Below are 22757 nucleotides of genomic sequence, written 5' to 3'. Positions count from 1 at the left end.
AGTAAGTCAGAAAGAGAAAAACAAATATCGTATATTAACGCATATATGCAGAATCTAGAAAAATGGTGCAAATCAACGTGTTTGCAAGGCAAAATGGAGACACAGATGTAGAGAACAAACCTATGGACACCAAGGGGAGAAGCGGGGTTGTTGGGGTGAGACAAATTGGGAGATTGGGATTGCCAAACATACATTACTAATAAAAAAAATACCAAGTTGTACACTTTTTAAAAAATAAAATAAAATTTATCCTTTCAAAATGTCATTTAAATAGAATAATGTAGTGTGTAACTTTTGGGGATTAGCTTTTTCACTCATCATAATTCTTGGAAGATTCATCCAAATTATTATGTATATCAACAGTTCATTCCTTTTTGTTGAATAACATTCCATTGTATGTATATGCCACAGTGTGTGTAACCAGTCACCTGTTGAAGGATGGCTGGGATAATTGCAGTTTTTAGCTGTTACAAATAAAGCTGCTATGAACATACATGTATGTGTTTTTGTATGAATAATTTTTCATTTTTCTAGTATGAATGTCTAGGAGTGTGATTGCTGGTACAATGGCAGTTTTTTGTTTCATCTTTAAGAAACCAGTCACACAGTTCCATTGGCAATGTTTGAGTGATCCAGTTTCTCTACATCCTCACCAGCATTTGGTGTTTTCACTGTTTTTATTTTAGTCGTTCTGTTATATAGTGATATCTCATTGAGATTTTAATTTGAATTTCCCTAATGTGTAATGATGTTAAACATCTTTCCATGTGCTTATTTGCCATCTGTATGTCTACTTCAGTGAAATGTCTAACCCATTTGATTTTTTTTTTTTTTACTGTTCAGTTGTCAGAGTTCTTTATAGATTCTAATTACTATTTCTTTTGTTGGACAATGATTTGCAAATATCTCCTCCCAGTCTATAGCATGTCTTTTCATCCTCTTCACACAGGCTTTCACAGAGGAAAAGTTTTAAATATTGATTAGGTCTTATTCATTTTTTTCTCTTATAGGTGATGCTTTTGATGCTGTCTAAAAATTTTTTGTCTGCCCTAGAGCCCAAAGTTTTTCTCTTACTTTTTTTCTAAAAATTTTATAGTTTTACATTTTATATTTATGTCTATAATCTGTTTTGAGTTACTTTGGTATAAGGTGTGAGATTTAGGTTGAGGTTCATATTTTTACTTATGGATGTCTAATTGCCCCAGCATCATTTGTTGATGTACTATTTATTTTATGCTCACATTGACCCAGTGTTGGCCAGTGGGAGCCCCTTTATGCTGGTTCCTCTTCAAGGGTAATTTTGAAAAGGCACTATTCTTGTCTTATTGGCCTATTTTGGAATCAAATCCCCAAGAAAGATGCACCTATACTGTACTATCTTAATATTGGGGATGAAGTTGATCATGAGTTGTGTGAGATTTCTCTAACTCTGGTATGTAAAGGGAGGGTCTTCTGCTCTATAATCCTTTGGGCTCTCATGTTCTAATGCAACTTTTAAATTTCCCAGGGTTGAAAACTTTGATCCTACTTATTTAAAAACTAAAAAGTAACTTTCTTAACATGAGAGAAGGGAGTCACTCTTCTCCTTATTCTTAGTGTATTATTATAAAGCCAAGAACTGGATTAAAACTTTCAAAAGATGGTTGGCACTCCACCCAGTAACAGAAGAATATATATTCTTTTCTGTCACACATGGGACATTCACTGAGATGGACCACATCTTAAGACATTAAGCAAACCTTATAGATGTTTTAAAAATTGAAATCATAAAAATTGTGTTCTCTGACCATAATGGAATTAAACTAGAAATCAGTAACACAAAGATAACAGGAAAATATCCAAACACTTGGAAATTAACACATGTCTAACTAATGTATAGGTCAAAGAAGAAATCCTAAGGAAAATTTTTTAATGTATTATACTGATTTAAAATGAAAATACAACATATATGGAAATCTTTGGGACACAGCTAAAGCACTGCTTAGAGGGAAATACGTTGCACTTGGTGCTTATATTGAAAACAAAGGCCTCAAATCAGTCATGTAAGCTCATACCTCAAGAAACTAAACAAAGAAATAAATACAAAATGAATCTAAACAAAGAGAAGGAAGGAAATAATAAATATTAGAGTGGAAATCAATGACATCAATAACAGACAGACAACAGAGAAAATCAAACTAAAAGATTCCTTTTGAAAAGATCAATAAAATTGACAAACCTCTAGCAAGACTGATAAATTAAAAAAGAGAGACGAACCAGACTACCAGTATCAGGAATGAAAGGGGGATATCCCTACAGATCCCACAGATATTAAGAGGATAATAAGGCAAACAACTCTGCTCATAGAATTTAAAACTTTAGTTAACATGGACGTATTCCCCTCCAAAAGAGCAAACTTACAAAACTCACCCAAGGCTAATAGATAATTGAATAGTCCTATAACTGTTACGGAAATTGAATTAGTAATTTAAAACTTTCTGAAAAGAAATCTCCTGACCCAAAAGTGTCACTAGCAAATTCTACCAAATATTTACAGAGGAAATGGCACCAATTCTACACAACTTCCAGAAAACAGAAGAAAAACCAACACTACCCACCTCATTTTATAAGGTGAGCATTACCTTGATATCAGAACCAGACAAAGACAGTAAAGGGAGGGAGGGAAAACTATAGACCAATATTCCTCATGAACATAGATATAAAAATCCTTAGCAAAATATTAGCAAATCAAACCCAGCAATGTATAAAAAGAATAATACACCACAACTAAATGGGATTTATTCTGGGAATTCCAGGCTGGATCAATATTTTAAAGCCAATTAATGTAATCTATCTTATTAACAGTCAAGAGGAAAAGCCACGTGATTATATCAATTGATGCAGAAAACACATTTGACAAAATTCAATGCTTATTCATGATACAAACTCTCAGCACACTAGGAATAGAGGAGAATTTCCCCAGCCTGATAAAGAGCATCTACAAAACCCAAAATAAAACACTAGAACTAACATCATACTTGATGGTGAAAGACTGAATGCTTTCTGGAATAAGGCAAGGATGTTTGCTGTTTACACCCCTATTCAATATGGTACTGGAAGTCTTTAATTGGTACAATAAGGCAAGAAAAGAAAAGAAAAGGCATACAGATTGTAAAGGAAGAAATAGAAGTGCAAGTTTTTCCAGATAATATGACTCTGTACATGGAAAATCATAAGGAATCCACAAGAAAAAATATGTGAGGAGGGGAGGAAGGAAGAAAGATAAACCCTGCTAGGACAAATAAGTGAGATTATAAGTTATCAAGTTCACTGTATACAGGGTCAACACAAATCAATCATATTTCTATATTCTAACAGTAAACATTTGGAAACCTAAATAGAAAATGCAATATTATTTACAATCACATCCACAAAAATGAAATACTTAGGTGTAAATTTAATAAAATATATATAGGATCAGTATGCTGAAAACTACAAAATGCATCTGAAAGAAAGAAGACCTAAATGAATGGAAAGGTATACTGCATTTATGGACTGGAAGACAACATACTAAAGATATCATTTCTCCCAAATTGATGTATAGATTTAACTTAATTCCTATGAAAATCTCAACATAGTTCTTTATAAACATAAAAAAGGGGCTCCTAAAATTTATGTGCAAAGGCAAAGGAAGTAAATTAGCCAGAACAGTTTTGAAAAAGAAGACTATAGTTGGAGGAATCACAACTATCTGATTTTAATATTTACAATGTAGCTATATTTATCATGAGAGTGTGGTATTAGTTAAGGGATTGACACATCAATCAATGGAATAGAATAGAATTTTGAGAAAGACCCACACAAGTATAGCAAACTGATTTTCTTAAGAAGATGCAGAAGCAATTCAATGGAGGAAAGGTATTAATTTCAACAAATGATGCCGGAACTATTGGACATTCAAAGGAAAAAAAAAAAAAAGGAAGAAGAACCTTGACCTTAATGTCATACCTTATATCAAAATTAACCCAAAATGGATCATAGGTCTAAAATGTAAAACTGTAAAGCTTATAGAAGAAAACAGAAGTGAAAATTGTCATGATCTGAGGTTAGATAGCCTTCTTAGAAATGACACCAAAGGCATAATCCAAAAAAGAAAAATAAAATGATAAATTGGGCTTCATCAAAATGAAAAAAATTGGAGGAACTCTGGTCTGAAGGTCTGGGTTCAAGGCCTCTGCATGCAGCACCCTATGAGCAAGTGAAACTAGACTAAGGACAAAGGAAAAGAAAAAGGGCCAAATATTTGCTTTCTGATGACCTTACCACCAGAAAAATGTAACTTCTTTGTTGTAATGGATTGTACCTCTTCTCAACTATAAATGAAGCATTTAGAATAATGATTAGTGCATAATTGTCCACAAAGAGTGATCAAATGAATCAATGACTTTGATATCCATTTTGTCCATCTGGATTACTATTTCTACTTTACCTTTTTTTTTTTTTTTTTTAACTGTATTTCTAATCTAGTTTGCTTGGAGTAGATCTGAAGATCTCAAAACTTGTTAATATAAAAACTCCCTGGAACAGAGACAGGATGGCAGAGTAGAAGGACTTGAACTCACCTCCTCTCATGAAAACACCAAAATCACAATGAACTGCTGAACAACCATCAACAAAAAAGACTGGAACCTGCCAAAAGAGATAGTCTACATCACAATATAATCAAATCCTATACCCACCATTTGTGGGTGACCCACAAACTGGAAAATAATTATATCTCAGAGGGTTCTTCCACCGGAGTGAGAGTTCTGAGCCTCATGTCAGACTCCCCAGCCTGGGGGTTTGGCATCAAAAGAAGGGGCCCCCAGAGCATTTGGCTTTGAAGGCCAGAAGATGTTGTGTGCAAGTGCTCCACAGGACTGGGGGAAACAGAGACTCCACTCTTGGAGGGTGCACCCAAGGTTTCACTTGCACTGGGACCCAAGACAAAGCAGTGACTCCATAGGAGCCTAGGCCAGACCTACCTGCAGGCCTTGTAGGGTCTCCTGAGAAAGCAATGGTCAGCTGTGGCTCACTGCAGGGGCAAGGATACTGGTGGCAGAGACCCCAGGAATATTCATTGGTATGAGCTCTGCCAGAGGTCACCAGTTTGGCACCAAGACCTGGCCTGACCCATCAGCCTGCAGTCTCCAGTGCTGGGAGACCTCAGGCCAAACAACCAACAGGGTGGAAACAGCCCCACCCATCAGCAGAAGGGCTGCCTAAAGTCTTCCTGAGCCCACAACCACCTATAAACACACCCCTTGATATAGCCCTGCCCACCAGCAGGATAAGGCCCAGCTCCACCCACCAGGGGGCAGGCACCAGTACCCCCCCACGAGGAAGCCTGCACAAGCTCCTGGACCAAACTCATCCACCAGAGGGCAGACACCAGGAGCAAGAATTACAGTCCTGCAGCCTCACAACGGAGACCACAGACACAGAAAGTTAGCCAAATGAGACCCCAGAGAAATATGTTCCAGATGAAGGAAGAAGATAAAACCCCAGAAGAACAACTAAGTGAAGTGGAGATAGGCCACCTACCTGAAAAAGAATTCAGAATAATGATACTAAAGATGATACAATATCTCAAAAAAAATAATGGAGGCACAGACCAGGAGGATACAAGAAATGTTTAATAAAGAACTAGAAGCTTTAAAGAGCAAACAAGCAGAGGTGAACAATACAATAACTGGAATGAAAAATACATTAGAAAGAATCAATAGCAGAATAACAAGCAGAGGGATGAATAAGCAATCTGGAAGATAGATTGGTGGAAAAATGCTACAGAACTAAGAAAGAAGAATTAAGAGAAATGAGGACAATCTAAGAGATCTCTAGGACAACATTGAATGCACCAACATTTGCATTATAGGGATCTCAGAAGGAGAAGAGAGAAAGGGCCTGAGAAAATATTTGAAGAGATAATAGCCAAAAAACTTCCTTAACATGGGAAAGGAAATGCTCACTCAAATCCAGGAAGCGCAGAGAGTCCCATACAGGATAAACTCAAGGAAGAACACACCAAGACACACATTAAATTGACAAAATTAAAGAATAAAAGGAAAATATTAAAAGCAACAAGGGAAAAGCAGCAAATAATATACAAGGAAATCCCCATAAGGTTCTCAGCTGATTTTTCAGCAAAAACTCTGCAGGCCAGATATATTTACAGTGATGAAGGGGAAAAACCTACAACCAAGAATACTGTACCCAGCAAGGCTCTCATTCAGATTCGACAGAAAAATCAAAAGCTTTACAGACAAGCAAAAGCTAAGAGAATTCAGCAGCACTAAACCAGCTTTACAGCAAATGCTAAAGGAAATTTTCTAGGTGGAAAAGAAAACCCCACAACTAGAAACAAGAAAATTATGAATAGAAAATCTCACTGGTAAAGGCATACATAGAGTAAAGGTAGGAAGTCATCCATACACAAATGTGATACCAAAACCAGCAACCATGAAAAGGGAAGAGTACAAATGCAGAATATTGGAAATGCATTAGAAATTAAGAGACCAGCAACTTAAAACAGTCTTATATATGTATATATATATAGACTGCTATATCAAAACTTCATGGTAACCACAAACCAAAAATCTACAATACATACACACACAAAAAAGAAAAAGCAATCCAAACACAATACTAAAGATAGCCATCAAATCACAAGAGAAGAGAACAAAAGAGGAAGGGAAGAAAAAAGACCTACAAAAACAAATCCAAAACAATTAACAAAATGGCAGTAAGAACATACATAACGATAATTACTTTAAATGTAAGTGAATTAAATGCTCCAACCAAAAGACATAGACTGGCTAAATGGATACAAAAATGAGACCCATATATATGCTATCTACAAGAGACCCAATTCAGATCTAGGGACACATACAGATTGAAAGTGAGGGGAAGGAAAATGTATTCCTTGCAAATGGAAATCAAAAGAAAGCTGAAGTAGCAGTTCTCATATCAGACAAAATATACTTTAAAATAAAGACATAAGAGACAAAGAAGGACACTACATAATGATCGAGGGATCAATCCAAGAAGAAGATATAACAATTGTAAACATATATGCACCCAACATAGGAGCATTTCAATATATAAGGCAAATAGTAAGAGCCATAAAGGGAGAAATTGACAGTAACACAATAATAGTCAGGACTTTTTAACACCTCACTTTCATCAGTGGACAGATCATCCAGACAGGAAATCAATAAGGAAACACAGGCCTTAAATGACACATTAGACCAGAGGACTTATTTGATATTTATAGAACATTCTATCTGAAAGCAGCAGAATGCACATTCTTCTCAAGTGCACATAAAACATTCTCCAAGATCACATGTTGGGCCACAAAGCAAGCCTTGGTAAATCTAAGAAAATTGAAATCATATCAAGCATCTTCTCCAACTACAATGCTATGATATTAGAAAACAACTACAAGAAAAAAGAAAAAACTAAAAAACACAAATGCAAAACTGTAAAAAACTAAACAATATGTTACTATACAACCAATGGATCACTGAAGAAATCAAAGAGGAAATCAAAAAATACCTAGAGACAAAGGAAAACAAAAACACAATGATCCAAAATCTATGGGATGCAGCAAAAGCATTTCTAAGAGGGAAGTTTCTAACAGTACGATCTTACCTCAGGAAACAAGAAAAATCTTAAATAGACAACCTAACCTTACACATAAAGCAACTAGAGAAAGAAGAACAAATAAAACCCAAAGTTAGTAGAAGGAGAGAAATCATAAAGATCAGAACAGAAATAAATGAAAAAGAGATGAAGAAAACAATAGAAAAGATCAATGAAACTAAAAGCTGGTTCTTTGAAAAGGTAAACAAAATTGATAAACCTTTAGCCAGACTCATCAAGAAAAAAAGGGAGAGGGCCCAAATCAATGAAAATAGAAATGAAAAAGGAAAAGTTACAACTGACACCACAGACATATGAAGGATTATAGAGACTACTACAGGCATCTATATGCCAATAAAATGAACAACCTAAAAGAAATGGACAAATTCTTAGAAAGGTACAATCTTCCCAGACTGAACTAGAAAGAAATGAAGATATGAAGAGACCAATCAGAAGTACGGAAATTGAAACTGTGATTTTAAAACTTTCAGCAAACAAAAGTCCACAATGAGATGACTTCACAGGCAAATTCTATCAGACGTTTAGAGAAGAGTTAACACCTATTCTTCTGAAAGTATTCCAAGAAATTGCAGAGGAAGGAACACTCCCAAACTTATTCTATGAGGCGACCATCACCTTGATACCAAAACCAAAGATACCACAAAAAAGAAAATTACAGGCAAATATCACTGATGAACATAGATGCAGAAATCCTCAACAAAATACTAGCAAACCAAATCCAACAATACATTAAAAGTGTTATACACCATGATCAAGTGGGATTTATCCCAGGAATGCAAGAATTTTTCAATATCTGCAAATCGATCAGTGTGATACACCACATTAAAAAACTGAAAAATAAAACTCTTAGAGGGGGGCTTCCCTGGTGGTGCAGTGGTTAAGAATCTGCCTGCCAATGCAGGGAATGCATGTTCAAGTCCTGGTCAGGGAAGATCCCACATGCCATGGAGCAACTACGCCTCTGCGTCACAACTACTGAGCCTGTGCTCTAGAGCCCATGAGCCACAACTGCTAAGCCCACATGCCACAAATACTGAAACCCGTGTGCTTAGAGCCTGTGCTCTGGAAGAGAAGCCACCGCAATGAGAAGCCCGTGCACCACAACAAAGAGTAGCCCCCACTCGCTGCAACTAGAGAAAGCCCACACGCAGCCACAAAGACCCAACAGAGCCAAAAATAAAATAAATAAATAAATTTATTTTTTAAAAAACTCTTAGAGGAAAACATAGGCAGAACACTCTTTGACATAAATTGCAGCAATATCTTTTTGGATCCACCTCCTAGACTAGTGAAAATAAAAACAAAAATAAACAAATTGGACCTAATTAAAACTTAAAAGCTTTTGCACAGCAAAGGAAACCATGAAATGAAAAGACAACCTACAGAATGGTGGAAAATATTTGCAAACGAAGCAATCAACAAGGGATTAATCTCTAAAATATACAAACCACTTATGTAGCCTAATATGAAAAAAATAACCCAATCAAAAAAATGAGCAGAAGCTCTGAATAGACATTTCTTCAAAGAAGACATACAGATAACCAAAAAGCACATGAAAAGGTGCTCAACATCACTAATTACTAGAGAAGTGCAAATGAAAACTACAATGAGGTATCATCTCACACCAATCAGAATGGCCATCATCGAAAAGCCTATGGTTCTTTCCTTCATTGTGCCCTAGCACTGCCTGGACACCACATGGGCCGCCGACACCATGAAGATCCAGACTTTGGAGCACATCTTTGACCACCCATGGGAAACTGTTACAGCAGCTGCAATGCAGAAATACCCAAACCCTATGAACCCGAGACTGATTGGAGTTGACGTATTAGACAGACACATAGATCCCTCTGGAAAGTTGCAGAGCCATAGACTTCTCAGCACAGAATGGGGACTGCCTTCCATTGTGACATCTCTTATTGGTGCAGTAAGAACCAAAACTTACGTGCAAGAACATTCTGTAGTGGATCCCGTAGAGAACACAGTGGAACTTAAATATTGTAAAATATTTCATTACAAATATGGTTTCAGTAGGTGAGAGACTTACATACAAACCACACCCTCAAGACCCAGAAAAGACTGTTTTGACTCAAGAAGCCATAATTACTGTAAAAGGAGCCAGTCTCAGCAGTTACCTTGAAGGACTGATGATAAGTATGATATCGTCAAATGCTTAATAAAGGCCAAGAAGCAATGGAGTGGGTGATACATAAGTTAAATGCTGAAATTGAGGAACTGACGGCTTTAGCAAGAGGGAGCATAAGGACACCAGTGGTGGCTGCGGCATTTGTGGAGAAATGATAATGAAAGTGGATAAACAACACCCAGTTCCCCAGGTCTCTACAAGCTGGCAGTATATTTATTTGTTACTTAAAAAATACAACCATATTTCAGGTAGATTTTTTTTTTTAATAAGCTGAAGAAAGACTATGTGACTTGATCAAAACAAAGAGGTGCAGGGTTTCTAAATAAAAGGGATTGGCTAAAATTAGTGTTGTCTGAAATGACTGATTTGAGGATTCCAGTATTTATGTGAAAATTTAACAATTTTTGTAAAGTACTTGGAAATTGTTGTTGGCCGATTAAACTTCTTTAAGGTAGAATTTTAAAGCTTTCCAAGCATTGGAACTCTACCTGGCTTTGGACCAACCCCAGAACAAAGCAGAGTCACCTCTTTCACAGGCACAACTGCCTTGCTACAGTAAACTTGGAGAACTTGCATAAGGGAATTCACTTTTAAAGGAGAAATTGTATAGTTTTAAAAAGACATTAGCTGTATAAAATGATTTGCTCTGCTATAAACCGCCATTAAAAATCACAATGTTTTAATTTGATGCTCAACATTTTTGGAGTAAAAATTATCACGAAAGTAATAAATGACTCCAACAAAAATATATTTTATTGTGTTAAAGAGTACTGTATTGATTTGCCAAAGTTTTGTAACTTAGTAGAGGTATTACCTTACTTAGATTCGTACTTTATGACTTAGTATGCTGTATCGTGGGCTGGCTATGTTAACTGAAAAAAATAGTCATTACCAGAATTTTGCAGCACTCAACTTAAACAGAACAACAGTTGTTCACATCTTTTAGCATTTCACATTTGCCTAACTTATAAATTGCCATGTGTCAAAATCATGGTTCTGTAATTGCTAAAGCATATGTCAGGTTATTTGAATATAATTACTTTTCGAAGTAACTGTGGCCACAAAACATCTTTTTTAAGTGAAGAGCTGTACATCATTTGAAATTACTCAAATGGTGTCTTGATCTGAAGCATAAATCCCAGGGACTTAATGTTTTTAATAATACCATGTCACTGTGGGGGATGGGGTCAGTGGAGAATAAAAAAGAATAATAGGGTGGGGAAAAAAGCATTGACCTAAACTAACCAGTGAATTGCTTTGTAGCTTTTATTTATGGGAAATCCTTGCTTTGGATGCCAGAGGGCAGCTGCAACCTGGAAAGCAATCCAGTAAATGTATTTTGTTTTGTATTTTGTAGCAGGCAATTAATTATCAACCACTAAATACGAATATCTTTGATACTTGGAATTGTCACATACAGAGTATTTTTGTTAAAAGGTGATGAGCTCTTGCCTTTATTTCACAGTACTTAATGTGATAAACTTCTAGTCAGGTTTCCTGTAAAAGAAACCAGTTGATATATGTACATAAACCACAAAAATAGTATACCAAACTATTTAAAAATTAGTGTTTCTCTACTTAAAATATTGTTTAGCTTGAGACTTCTTAGGACATTTGTAAAAGCAAATTAAAGCCAATAAGGTTTTTGATTATTTTTTGTAACCGGAGATGGTTTTTACAATTAAAATAGCATTTCAACTACATAAAACATTGCTAAATATTGATATTTAATAAGTTGCCTTGTATAATTTCTGAAAATCATACTTGTCCTGAAAAGTGTAAGAATACCCTAATGATAAAAAGATTTCTAAACAAAATTTTATCCTGATTGATTTCTTTTTTCTCTGATCTAATGAGAAAATTCTGTAAATTTTCATTTCCCAGTGTAGTTACTTTTAGTTAAGTAGCTGGTAGTTAATGGCTTTTACCTGTTAAACTATAAATAACATAGCAAGCATTTGAGAGGACTAAACTGGAGTAAAGTGTTCATGGGTTAGAATTAGAGTCTTGGACTATGGAGCATGTTATCCTATTTAATATTGAGGATGAGTCTTATATGAATTAAGAAAAACCTTCCTGTTAATAAAAACTACCTTTAAACTAAAAAAAAAAATAAAAGTCTAGAAACAATAAATGCTGGAAAGGGTATGGAGAAAAGGGAACATTCCTACACTATTGGTGGGAATGTAAATTGGTATAACCATTATGCAGAAAAATATGGAGGTTCCTTTAAAATACTAAAAATAGAGTTACCATATGATCCAGCAATTCCACTCCTGGGCACATATCTGGAGAAGACTATACTTCAAAAAGATACATGCACCCCAATGTTCACTGCAGCACTATTTACTGGCCAAAACATGGAAGCAGTTAAAATGTCTGTTGACAGAGGAGTGGATAAAGAAGATGTGGTACGTATATGCAGTGGAATATTACTCAGCCATAAAAAAGAATGAAATAATGCCATTTGCAGCAACATGGATGGACCTAGAGATTATCATACGAAGTGAAGTAAGTCAGACAGAGAAAGACAAATATATGGTATCACTTAGATGTGGAATCTTAAAAATGTTACAAATGAAGTTATTTACAAAACAAAAACAGACTCATAGACTTCAAAAACAAACTTATGGTTATCAGAGGGGAAAGGTGGTGGGGAGAGATAACTTAGGAGTTTGGAATTAACATATACACACTACTGTGTATAAAATAGATAATCAACAAGGATCTACTGTATGCTACAGGGAACTCTACTCAATATTCTGTAATAAGCGATATGGGAAAAGAATCTGATAAAGAATGGATATATGTATATGTATAACTGAATCACTTTGCTGTACACTTGAAACTAACACATTATAAGTCAATTATACTCTAATATAAAATAAAAACTAAATTTAAAAAATTAATAAATTAAAAATTTTGCTCTGTGAAAGACCCTGTTAAAAAGAAAAGGCAAACTATACACAAGGAGAAAAGATTTACAATAGCATATATCACAAAAAGACTTGTATCTAGATACATAAAATACACTTTAACCATAATACTAAGAAAACACAGTCCAGTTAGAATATGGACAAAAAATTTGAGCACACACTTTGCCACAGGATATATGGGCAGCAAATAAGTTCATGCAAAGATGTACAACATCATTAGCCATTAAGAAAATGCAGTTAAAACCATAATGAGCTATCACTACACTCCTATCAGAATGGCCAAAATAAGAATGGTGTCAATGCCAAATGCTAGCAAGGATGCAGAGAAACTGAAACACTCATGCAGTAACGTAAAATCATATGGCCACTCTAGAAAACACTTGGCAGTTTCTTATAAAGTCAAACGTGAACTTACCTGATGACCCAGCATATACGCAAGAAAGCTGAGAATAAAACACAAAACACACAAAAACTTGTCTACAAATGTTCATAGTATTATTTATAATGGCCAATAAGTGGAAACAGCCCAAATGTCTATCAACTGATGAATGAGTAAGAAACAGTGCTGTCATACAGAGCCACAGAAAGGAATGAAGCACTAATAACAACATGGATGAATCTTGAAAACATTATGCTAAGTTAAAGAAGCCAGACATAAAAGGCCACATATTTATTATTCCATTTATGTGAAATGTAAATAAATGGGCAAATCCATAGAGACAGAAAAAGGATATACAAGTCAGAAAGATGGAGATTGATATAATATCTATGTTGCTAATAGTGCCCAGTAGGTTCATGGATCTGTAGCCCCATTTGAGCTCCCTAAAACTATAAATTAAACTTAAGGGACGTCCCTGGTGGCCCAGTAGTAAAGAATCCATCTTCCAATGCAGGGTTTGATCCCTGGTCAGGGAACTAAGATCCCACGTGCACGGGGCAACTGAGCCCGTATGCCACAACTACTGAGCTCGCACGCCTCAACTAGAGAGCCTGCGTGTCACAAACTACAGAGTCCACATGCTCTGGAACCTGCATGCCACAACTACAGAGCCCACGTGCCCTGGAGCCTGCGTGCTACAACTAAAGAGAGAAAATCTGCGCACTGCAACTAGAGAGCCCTCAATGAAGAGCCCGCACACGCTGCAATTTAAGATTCTGCATGCCTCAGCGAAGATCCCACATGCTACAACTAACACCCGATGCAGCCAAAAATAAATAAATAATAAATTTCTAAATAAATAAACAAAACTTAATACTCCCTTGCCCTATTCCTACCTAACGAGCATCAAGGTAAGAGTCTGCATGGTAATCTTACCCAAGGAAAAAGCAGATAGTGTCTTTAGGGTAGAGGGCCAAAAACAAAGAAAGAGGGCTTCCTGGTTCAGCCCTTGGTTCTAATTTCACCGAATAATGAAGCCATTCCTTTTTCCTTGTGGAAAAGAGTGATAGGTAGAGAGAAACCTGAAGTACCTCTATTATTTTCAGTCTTATTGAATGGAGGTTCCATATGTCAGGTAAGGAAGATCAGCTTTCCCCCTCAAAATTATTTTTTTTAATTCAGTTGATGTTCCTTGAGCACTTTGCCGTTTTTCAGATGCTGTGCCAGTCACTATGGCACTATACTCAGTCCTAGTGGGAAAGATAAGCAACTAATATTGGGATATTGTAACGAGGCCTAGACCCAGGAATTTCCGCCTTCAGCAGCGTGACTGACGTTAAAGGGCTCTCTGCTAAAACTACAACAATAACAACTAGGTCCTGAATGAAACTAATTTTTCCTGCTTACTGGGCTGGCAGGAATTGACAGAAATCTCCAAGGAGAAAAATGAAACCAGAACCACGAGCTGAACCTGGAGTGGTGAAGAGCAAATCCATTATCAGCACCATAATCAGGAAATAAGCCTTGGACCAGCACCTTACATGTATAGATGAATCTGAGACTTCTGATTGAAGCAAGTCCAGAAACCCAAAAGAAAAGTATTCTGCGTTCTGAGTTTTAGTTTTTAGCTATAAAACGTGAATAATATTCACAGGGTTGTTGTGAGGCATCTAGTTCTGAAAATAGGGTTAATGGGGTGGACAAGGGCTTTATGGGCCTATTGCTGAGTTTTATTCTGCAGATGCAAACTATTGGAGAGCCTTAGTCATCTGCATTTCTGTCTAGTGACATTAAAATTAGAAAGATACGTATGTCAACTGTATCTCAATAGAAGTTCATAAAATGAAATAAAATTCCATGTTAGAGTGATTATTTCTAGCATATGATGAAGCATCTATAGTAAAACCTGAAACCAGCATAAACTTACTTGGATAAAATTAAGAAACAACTTGGGTCCATTTGCATAAACACCGTATAAATATGTGAATAATCTCATATTTATGAACTCACCATTAAGGGACTTTGCTTGTGCAGTGTTGTGACTAGTGCCACACAAGGACTGTGGCACTGTGTTTAGCCTGTGGACTCTGTTGGCTTCAGAGATATCCTTTCAGTTTCCTGCACCTGTAGTTTCTATTTATATGTAACGTAATATCACATGCTCAGGTTTACCAAAGAGGGGAAAAATGGTTTTTCTGTGTAGCTACCTTGTCCATCTTAAATAAAAATACAAGAATCCTGCAAAAAAAAAAATTAGAAAGATAATTTGTTATCAGTGAAAACTTAGAGTACTATGTGATAAAAATGCAAGTTAATTAGGAGTTAGGAGGACTATCAGAGGACAATGAGATGAGAGGATAATTGTTATTAGATTAAATTTATTTGTTTATCATTTGTTGAGTCTAAAATACTATGCATGTACCAAGGATAAAAGGATAAAAAAATAAGTTATTGGGACTTCCCTGGTGGTGCAGTGGTTGAGAATCCTCCTTCCAATGCAGGGGACACAGGTTTGATTCCTGGTCTGGGAAGATCCCACATGCTGTGGAGCAACTAAGCCTGTGTGCCACAACTACTGAGCCCACGTGCTGCAACTACTGAGCCCACGTGCTGCAACTACTGAAGCCTGTGAACCTAGAGCCCGTGCTCCACAACAAGAGGAGCCACTGTGATGAAGAGCAGCCCCCGCTCTCCGCAACTAGAGAAAGCCAATGCGCAGCAACGCAGCCAAAATGTAAATAAATAAATAAATATTTTTAAAAAGTAAGTTGTTGTCTAATGGGGGAGATGATAAGCATGAGCTCTGTGATACGCACGAAAGTGGTATTGTATGTACAGGGTGCTGTGGAGTGAACAAAGAGGAAAGCAGTAAACTCTCTCCAAGGCTGAGCAGTGCAGTTGAGTTGTACTTCCAGTCTGTGAAACTCCTTTACCTGCCAAAATACTCCCTGAGGGCCCAGTGAAAAATCAGGCAGACACTAGAGAGAAATCTACTCCTGAGAGATAGCTGCATGGGGCAATATCTGTGAGTTTGCTGCTCTTTTAACGGACTGCATTCCCCAATCATCTGCCAATTAGGTGACAGAAAGCTGAAATTTTATGGTTTTGAAATATCAGAGGCTAGAGGTCAGGGATGGCAGAGTAGCAAATAATTAGGGAAGCAATCCCTAATCCCCAGAAGCAAAAAAATCACAGGAAGAGTAAACCCGATAATTAGAGTAAAATCTCTGTCCAAATCCTTGGCTTGATAGCCAAATTTAGGCAGGCACAGGAGAGAACCATCCTGCCCCCACCACCAAAAGGCAGCAGCTGGAAACCATAAGAACAAAGATATCGGCACCTACATTGTGCAAGGGAGACAAAGCTTGTAGTTTGAGTTCAGGCAAATTAGCTCTCTACTAGAACAACAACAAGGAAAAGATAGTTTTTGGGAAAAACCAAATCATTATGTGTATTACCTACAATACTCAATTTTCAACCAAAAATTACTAGACATGCAAAGGAACAGAAGTGTGACCCATACTCGGGGGGAAAAGGAGGCAGTCAATAGAAACTGACTCTGAGTGAGCCTAAGTGTTGGATTTAACAAAAAGCTTCAAAATAATTACTATAAATATGTTCATCCAATTAAAGAAAAAATATAGCATCAATGATGGAATAATTAAAAATCTCAACAGAGAAATGGAAACTGTAAAAAGCAGAAATTCAGTTTATAAAAGGGGGAAATTTGGATACAGAGATAAGACACATCCAGAGGGAAGACAATGAAGACACACGTAGGGAGAAGATGGCCATGTGACAGGAGTGATGCATCTACAAGCCAAGGAATGCCAAAGATTGCTAATGACCACCAGAAGCTAGAGAAGCCAAGGAAGGAATCTCCCCTACAGCCATCAAAGAGAGCATGGCCCTGCGGACACCTTGATTTTGGACTTCTAGACTTCAGAACTGTCAGACAATAAGATTATGTTATTTTAAGAAAAAAAAATCAGGAGTTTAAAAATACATAACTAAATTTTTGAAATAACTAGATGGGCTCAACAGCAAATTAGAAAAGAAAGCAGGAGGTGGGGGGAGGGACAGTGATGTTTGAGATAGAATGATGGAAATCACTCAATTTTAAGAATAGATTGGGGGAAAAGTTGGAAAAAAATGAACAGAACCTCAGAGATCTGTAAGGAAAAATCAATTCAAAATATGTGTAATTAGAGTCTTAAAGGAGGGCTGGGTGTAATTGTAAAAAACAATTTTTGGAAGAAATAATGGCTGAAATTTTCTCAAATTTGGTGGGAAATAAAAAATTAGTTACAGATCCTAGAAGCACAGCAGAGTCAAGACAAGATGAAAACAAAGAAAACCACTCCTTGACTGTCCAGAAAAAAAATATGTTATATATAGGAAACACAGTGCAATTAACAGCTGACTTCTTGGGAATTCCCTGATGGTCCAGTGGTTAGGACTCTGCAATTTCACTTCCAAGGGCGCAAGTTAAATCCCTAGTTGGGGAACTAAGATCCCGCAAGCTGCAAGGTGCGGCCAAAAATAAAACCACAACTGACTTCTTATCAGAAACTGTGGAGGCTAAAAGAAATTGGACTGACATGTTCAAATAAGGGAAGAAAGAAACCTTTATCCAAGAATTCTATATATGGCAAAGTTGTCCTTCAAAAATAAGGACAAAATAAAGACATTTTCAGATAAACAGAAAATGAGAGAATTTGTCACTAGCAGACCGGCACTACAAGAAATTTTAGCTGAAGGGAAATGACACCAAATGGACACTTGGATCTACACGAATGAAGAGAACTAGAAATTGTAAATATATGTGTAAAAAGAAAATGTTTTCTTCTGTTAATTTCCTTAAAAGACAAATAACTGAAAGTAAAAAGATACTGTATTCATGAGTTCATAATATATGTAGGTATAATATATGTGACAACAAAAATTAAAAATGGGGGACAAGGCAAGATGAATATTTTGTAAGGTTCCTACATTTTTATCTTAAGTATTTTAATATTTTTTATAAATACACTGGATTAGTTAAATTTGCACACTGTAATCATGAATCACCACTAAAAATATAATTTAAAAATATAGCTAGAAAACCAACAGAGGAATTAAAATGGAATTCCAAAAAATATGTGATTAAGTCAAAGTGGGGTGGGAAAGGAGGCACAGAGGAACAATGAACAGAGAGAACAAATAGGAAATAAATGGCATGATTATAGATATAAAAGCAAATATACCAACAATTAAGTGTACATGAACCAGAAACAAATCAAAAGGCAGAGGCTGACCAGACAAAAAATCAGTAACAACTGTGAGCTATTTATATGAGATGCACTTAATTTTTTTAGTTATCTATCCATTCTTTTTTTCCAGATCTTTATTGAAGTATAATTGCTTTACACTGTTGTGCTAGTTTCTGCTGCTGTACAACAAAGTGAATCAGCTGTGTTTATACATATGTCCCCTTATCGCCTCCCTCTTGAGCCTCCCTCCCACCCCTCTAGGTCATCACCAGTCATCGAGTTGATCTCCCTGTGTTATGCAGTTGCTTTCCACTGGCCATCTGTTTTACATTTGGTAGTGTATATATGTTGATGCTACTCTCTCACTTTGTCCCAGCTTCTCCTTCCCCCCATCCCATGTCCTCAGGTGTGTTCTCTACATCTGTATCTTTATACTTCTCCTGCCACTGAGTTCATCAGTACCTTTTTTTTTTTTTTTTTTTTAGATTCCATATATATGCATTAGCATACAGTATTTGTTTTTCTCTTTCTGGCTTACTCCACTCTGTATAACAGACTCTAGGTCCATCCACCTCACTACAAATAACTCAATTTCATTCATTTTTATGGCTGAGTAATATTCCATTGTATATATGTGCCACCTCTTCTTTATCCATGCATCTGTTGATAGACATTTAAGTTGCTTCCATGTCCTGGCTATTGTAAATAGTGCCGCAATGAACATAAGGGTGCATTTATCTTTTTGAATTATGGCTTTCTCAGGGTATATGCCCAGTAGTAGGATTGCTGGGTCATATGGTAGTTCTATTTTTAGTTTTTTAAGGAACCTCCATACTGTTCTCCATAGTGGCTGTATCAATTTACATTCCCACCAACAGTGCAGGGGGGTTCCCTTTTCTCCACAGCCTCTCCAGCATTTATTGTTGCTAGATTTTTTGATGGTGGCCTTTCTGACTGGTGTGAGATGATACCTCATTGTGCTTTTGATTTGCGTTTCTCTAATGATTAGTGATGCTGAGCATCTTTTCATGTGTTTATTGACCATCTGTATGTCTTCTTTGGAGAAATGTCTATTTAGGTCGTCTGCCCATTTTTGGATGGTTTTTGTTTTTTTTTTTTTTTATTGAGCTGCTTGTATATTTTGGAGATTAATCCTCTGTCACTTGCTTCGTTGGCAAATATTTTCTCCCATTCTGAGGGTTGTCTTTTTGTCTTGTTTATGGTTTCTTTTGCTCTGCAAAAACTTTTAAGTTTCATTAGGTCTCATTTGTTTATTTTTGTTTTTATTTCCGTTACTCTAGGAGGTGGGTCAAAAAGGATCTTGCTGTGGTTTATGTCAAAAAGTGTTCTGCCTGTGTTTTCCTCTAAGAGTTTTGTAGTGTCTGGCCTTACATCTAGGTCTTTGATCCATTTTGAGGTTTTTTTTTGTGTATGGTGTTAGGGAGTGTTCTAATTTCATTCTTTTACATGTAACTGTTCAGTTTTCCCAGCACCACTTATTGAAGAGGTTGTCTTTTCTCCATTGTATATTCTTGCCTCCTTTGTCAAAAATAAGATGACAATATGTATGTGGGTTTATCTCTGGGCTTTCTATCCTGTTCCATTGATCTATATTTGAGATGCACTTTAAATACATAGAGAACAGAAGGATAGAAATATACCATGCAAACAGTATGCATAAGAAAGTTGAAGTGGCTCTGTTTATACCAGAAAAAAATAGACATCAGTACAAGGAGGATTGCTGGAGACTAAGAAGAAAAATGATGATGCTATTAATGATAAATGGGTTAATACATTAAGAAGGTATAGTAATTATAAGTGTATAAACACCTAATAAACAATTTCAAAATACATGAAGCAAAAACTGAACAAAAGGGAGAAATGGTCAAAGCCACAGTCATAGTTGGACACTAATACACTTCTATCAGTAATTGATACCACAACTGCATCCCCTCAAAGGTGAAGAAAATCAGAGATCCAAAAGCTGCTATCAATAACATGACCTAATTGGCATTTATATTCAACAACTGCAGAATGCACATTTTTTTCAAGTATACAAGGAATATTCAGCAAGTAGGCCACGTGTTACGACATAAAATAAGTCTCAACGTATTTCAGAAGATTGAAATCTTACACAGTTTGTTTTCTGGCCATAGCGAAGGTGAGCTTGAACTACGTGATAATAAAATGACCGTGTTTTAAAAATTGTGGAATGAAGCTAAAGTAGTACTTACAGGGAAATTTTTAGCTTTAAATGTTAATGTTAGAAAAGAAAGATTTTGAAAATTAAGTTATCAAAGTTTCCACATTAAGAAGCTAGAGAAAGGACAAATTAAATCCACAGTGAATAGAAGGAAGGAAATAATAATGATAACAATAGAAATAAAGGAAATAGATGAAAAACCTGGTCCTTATACAGAGTATAGAATTAAAATAATAAATGACTGTTGTGAACAACTTTATGCTAGTAAATTTGACAGTTTAGATGAAATAGACAAATTCCACAAGTCACAAAACTAACATAAGAGGTAGAAAATGTAAATAGCCTTGTGTCTACTAAATTCTAACTACAAAGCAAATTTCAGACCCTAATAGCGTCACATTGAAGAAAAATATGGTATCAATCCAATACAACCTAAATAGAGGGGGTGGGAATAGCTCCCAAGTCATTTTATGACTCCAGTTTTATTCTGATAGCAAAACCAATAGAAGAATTACAAGAATAGAAAACTAAAAACTAATATCCCTCATAAATATGCAAAAATTCTTAACAAAATATTGACACATTAAACCAAAAAATATAGAAAAAGAATAATACATCATAACCAAATGGAGTTTTCCCCAGGATTAATTTAACATTAGAAAATCAATGAATATAATTTTTATATTAATAGTACAGTGGAAAAACAAAATATCTCAACATGTGTCAAAAAGTCATTTGACTAAATTTAACAACCATTCCAATTAAAACTCTCAGAAAACAAGAAGAAGGGAACTTTCTCAACGTGATGAGGAGCATCTATGAAAATAACACAGCTAACATTATACTTAATGATGAAAGTCTCATATGTCTACTTTCAGCACTTCTGTTGAGAATTATACTGTATGCCTTAGTCACTGCAGTAGTTAAGAAAAAGAAATAAAAGGCATGCAGGTTGAAAAGGAAGAAGTAAAATTCCTTTATTTGTAGACATGATTTCTTATATGGATAACCCTAAGGAATCTACAAAAAAAATTACTTGAACTAGCAAGTGAATTTAGCAAGGTCAGAGGATACAGAGATAATATATTACATTCACAAATCAATAGTATTTCTATATACTAGCAATGAATAATTAGAAAATGACAAAAATTATTTCCACTTTCAATTTAAAAACATCAGATTATTTGGGATAAAGAAAAAGGTTTGTACAGATGCAATGGGGACATAAGGGAGGAAACAAATAATTTAACTTGGGACAAGTGATCTGGAAGAATTTTCACACACAGTGATATCTGTGCTGAACCTTGAAAGAAAAGAAACTTCCAAACAAAGGAATAATAGTCATTCCAGGCAAAGAAGGAACATAAGCAAACATAAAGATAGAAACACTTAAGAAAGCATGGCACTTTTGGGGATCTGAAGTAGTTCTGTGTGATTTGCTCACATGAGTAGGAAGAGTAATCAGGAAGAGCCTAAATTATGAAGGTCTTTATGAGCCTTACTAAGGCATTTGTCCTTTATTCTGTAGCTCATATGGTGGGGTTTAAGTGAGAGAGACATGGTAATGTTGCATTTGGGGAGTTGGCGATGGAAGAGGAGTTGAATTCAGACCTTTGCAGCTATTTATGTTGAGTTCATCTAGCAGTAGAGATGCAGTGATACTACATGGCTGCTTCTTAGGAATGAGGCATTAGGTTTCACCAAGCAATCCCTGTTCCAAGATGAGATGCATGCCAGCTTCTTACTTGACCCACCTAGAATCCTGTGTCCTGCCTTGGTGCTGTTGACAGTGGTGACCATCACATCTATTAAAAGAAATAGCATGGTAGCTGTGGTAGCAGCAATAGCATTGCTAAGCCCAGCAATTAGTACCTAACATACCAGTGGCAGTGGTACCCAGCCAAGTGAGGAGACACCTGGAAGGTAGAGGAATATTGTTCCTGACTCAGGACACAAAGATTGTTTATGGTACCTCTGGCTGGCATCATCAGGCTTTGTGAACTGCCTAATCATTTTGCCAAGGAATGGGGGGTGAAGATAGGAGGGTTTTTTGTAATTAATGTGAAGCTCAGACTTACACTGGTTAGTTTTATAAAGCCCTGACAGGGAAAGGAGGAAACAGGCCTGGGTTTGAATGTCTGTCTCTGCTACTTGTTATATA

The 22757-nt window shown here is 36.1% G+C and overlaps 1 protein-coding gene and 1 pseudogene across 4 annotated transcripts in view; both read left to right on the top strand.

Annotated features, from left to right (window-relative positions):
- The window catches only part of SIMC1 (SUMO interacting motifs containing 1), a 90701-nt gene that overhangs the window by 25118 nt on the left and 42826 nt on the right, over positions 1 to 22757 (top strand). The gene's annotated exons all lie outside the window — the stretch shown is intronic.
- Positions 8899 to 10002, top strand: LOC130849658 (PRELI domain containing protein 3B-like; annotated as a pseudogene).

Source organism: Hippopotamus amphibius, chromosome 1 (genome assembly GCF_030028045.1).
Source record: "Hippopotamus amphibius kiboko isolate mHipAmp2 chromosome 1, mHipAmp2.hap2, whole genome shotgun sequence".
Lineage (NCBI taxonomy): Eukaryota > Metazoa > Chordata > Mammalia > Artiodactyla > Hippopotamidae > Hippopotamus > Hippopotamus amphibius.
Note: the sequence above shows the minus strand (reverse complement) of the source record. Positions and strands in the feature narration are given on the sequence as shown.